Source organism: Tupaia chinensis, unplaced genomic scaffold (genome assembly GCF_000334495.1).
Source record: "Tupaia chinensis unplaced genomic scaffold, TupChi_1.0 Scaffold140176_1, whole genome shotgun sequence".
NCBI lineage: Eukaryota > Metazoa > Chordata > Mammalia > Scandentia > Tupaiidae > Tupaia > Tupaia belangeri.
The window spans coordinates 80,871-83,979 of record NW_006200055.1 but is presented as its reverse complement, the minus strand read 5'-3'; positions in this window follow the sequence as shown (position 1 = coordinate 83,979).

The window sequence follows — 3,109 nt, the reverse complement described above, 5'->3', positions numbered from 1 at the left end:
CTACCAGGAAAAACTCCCCAAAAAAAAAAAAAAAAAAAAAAAAAACACATGAGTAGGGGCCAGCACAGTGTGTGGGGTTGAGCTGCTGGACTCCCACATTGCTAACCATGGTTCGAATCCCAGACCTTATAGCTTGCAAACTTACTTTCTGTTTCTCTGTCTCTCTCTTTCTTTCTTTCTGGTCAAATTAAAGAGAATAATAACAAATAAATAAATAAATAATTCATTAAAAAAACACGTGTAAGTACTAAACATTGTGAATATAACTAAAGGATACAGGAAAAAATTATCTATGTATTTATAGACTAAGATTTAAAAAATTACACATCTTCAGAAGATCCTCAATTTATCATATTAATAAATAAAATAATAACAAACACATGTAAGCAATAGTATATTTCAGAAAAGATATTACATGAAACAAAACATCTATATCTTACAAACAGATAAAATGATATTTTTATGCTTTCTAAGTTTATTGGAACATATACTTTTTGGTTAAAATAAGTGGGAAATTATTTTGTCAGTTTTTAATCCCATCACTATTTACTATTTAGGAGAAAGAATCCTCAACCAGTGTAATGAAACTCAAGACAAAAATAAGTGATTTCATATTATCCATTCATTTGTAATTATATACTAACTCTACCGACTCAAACTAGAGTTTGACTATTAATTTTCTGCCTCTACATCACCACCATTGCTACCTTATTTTGGATTTTCATTGTCACTTTTTATTTCTCATTGGCAGTGTGTTCCAAAGTGATCTCATTATTTACCTTTGTTTTCGCTCACTTTTTCATGCCACAGCTATAATAATCTTCCTAAAGAGCCTATTTGATTAAAAATGTCTCATACTTTGTATTCTTGTATTGCCTAATGGTAAAACCCCAAACTCTACTACCACTGCAAGTGTCCATCTCATGTCTTACTATTCTAACCATTTTTGTTACCCCAAAATAATGATCTCCAGCCACACAGAACAACTATATGAGGTTCCTGAAATAACAGGCTGCTTTGTATCTCTGTATCATTTGTTCTGTTAGCCTCTATCAAGAACATCTTGCCTGTAATCATATGCCATAAAAGCTCATGTCCTTTCAATTATTTATTAAAACAATACTTCCAGGACAGATACCATGGGCCAAGCTCAGTTAGTATTCAGCTTTGGTGCGATCTATTCTGAAGCATCTCTAGCACATCCTTTACTACCTGTTTCATTCCCTCTTACAGTAGGAAGCGAGATACTCAATTATCTTTATTATTTAAATATATTTTGTGTAGAATCTTCCCACAGCACCTGAGTAGCATTCTGTATTTCTTTTTTTTTATGATACACAACTCTCTGTTTGAACCAAAGCTTCTTGAAAGAATGGAGGCCTGTTTATATTAGAAAGAGTGAAATGTGTGAAAGACTGTTCATAGCCTTGGACCAATCTCTATTGCACTGAGACTCAACTTACTTATTTGCAAAATTTATTAAAAATACTAGATGGTGGGACTGGCAGATGGTGTAATAGTTATGTAGCTGAACTCACACAGAGCTGACCATGGTTGGAGTCCTGGACCCAGAGGCTTAAAAAAACCTCATGCAGGGCGATTGTACATGCATGCCCATGATCCTAAGGAAAATGGTGGAGAAGAAATGGCGGTATGGTCATTTCCCACGTGGGGAGATATCTCACTTTCAATCTGCCTGTTTCTCTCTGACTCCAGTGAGCACATATACCCTATAGAAAAAAAAAGAAACTAGATTGTTTTTTTTTAATAAAGTTTAAGATAATGTGTGTAAGATGTGTGCTGGTTGGCATATTTCACTGGTATTTAAGCAAGTAAAATTTTGCTATTTCAGTAGCCAGTTTGTTTCCTGAAAGCTTGATATTGTATAAATTATACAATAAAATTAAAGAAATACTGATAGCATAAGTGAATAAATGTAACTGTAATTATTAGCAACAAATGATATAATTTGTGGATTAAGAAAACACAAAACTTAAATTGAAAAATAGAAAAATTTCGACAAATAAAATTTATTAGTACAAAATTGGTAATTTCCAAAATACTGACAATTATTTAAATTAATAACTCACTCTATTGACAAAATTTTAAAAAAATTAATTCACTTCAGAAACATTTTAATGAGAATATATAGAAAAAATGTCAAGACATTATGAATTTAATAATAAAGTGGAATGAGTAAATAGAAAAACATACACTAAAACAGGAAGATTAAAGAAGTATTGTGACTATGTCAGTACTTCCCAATTCAATTCACTTATTTCTGAATATTCTGGGGATCCCCTCTTAAAAAGTTTAAAATTAATTAAAAATTCTAATACAAGTGAAATTGCATTTACTCAAAACTTCTATGAAGTTGAGAAAATGGGGACAGAAATGTAGTAGCCCTCTTAAATATTAAACTTTGAGAAAAAATTAAAAAAGAACTATGTTAACTAGAATGGAAACTATAGCTGCACAGCAAATTTCTAGCATAGGATAACATAAAAGAACATATAAACCATTTTTGGGTCAGCTGTTGGGATGGTGTTTAAGATACTGAATTCCCAGATGGCCCATCATGGTTAAAGTCCCAAAAACAGTGGCTTGAAAATAGCACCTGGTGTGAATGCTTCTGTGCCCAAAATCCTGAGAAGAATGGAGGAAAAGGGGTGGTGGGGTTGCCATCCTTTCTGGGGACATAGTTTATCACTTTCCTGCTCACTGTCTCTCTCTACACAATGTATGTGCACTATAATAAAAACCTTAAAAAAGAAAAAAAGCATATAAGCTATTTAAAGGACAATTTTAAAATAAATTCATATCAAATACAATTTCCAGATACTGACTTATTTCCTGATAAAAACACATGTATATTATGTTGATAAACACTAGAAAAAACTATTTGGAAGGAATAGGAGATTTTTTATTAGTAATCTCTGGTTAGTAACATTTGGGAGGATTTGATGTGCAATTACAGTATGTGTGTTGTCAGCCAGAGTACACCAGTGCTTCTTATCTTGCTGGGGATCAATATCTTAATTTTTTAAAAGAATTTAATTTAATTTTATTTATTCATTTATTTGTTATTTTTTTTTTTTTGGAGGGGTTG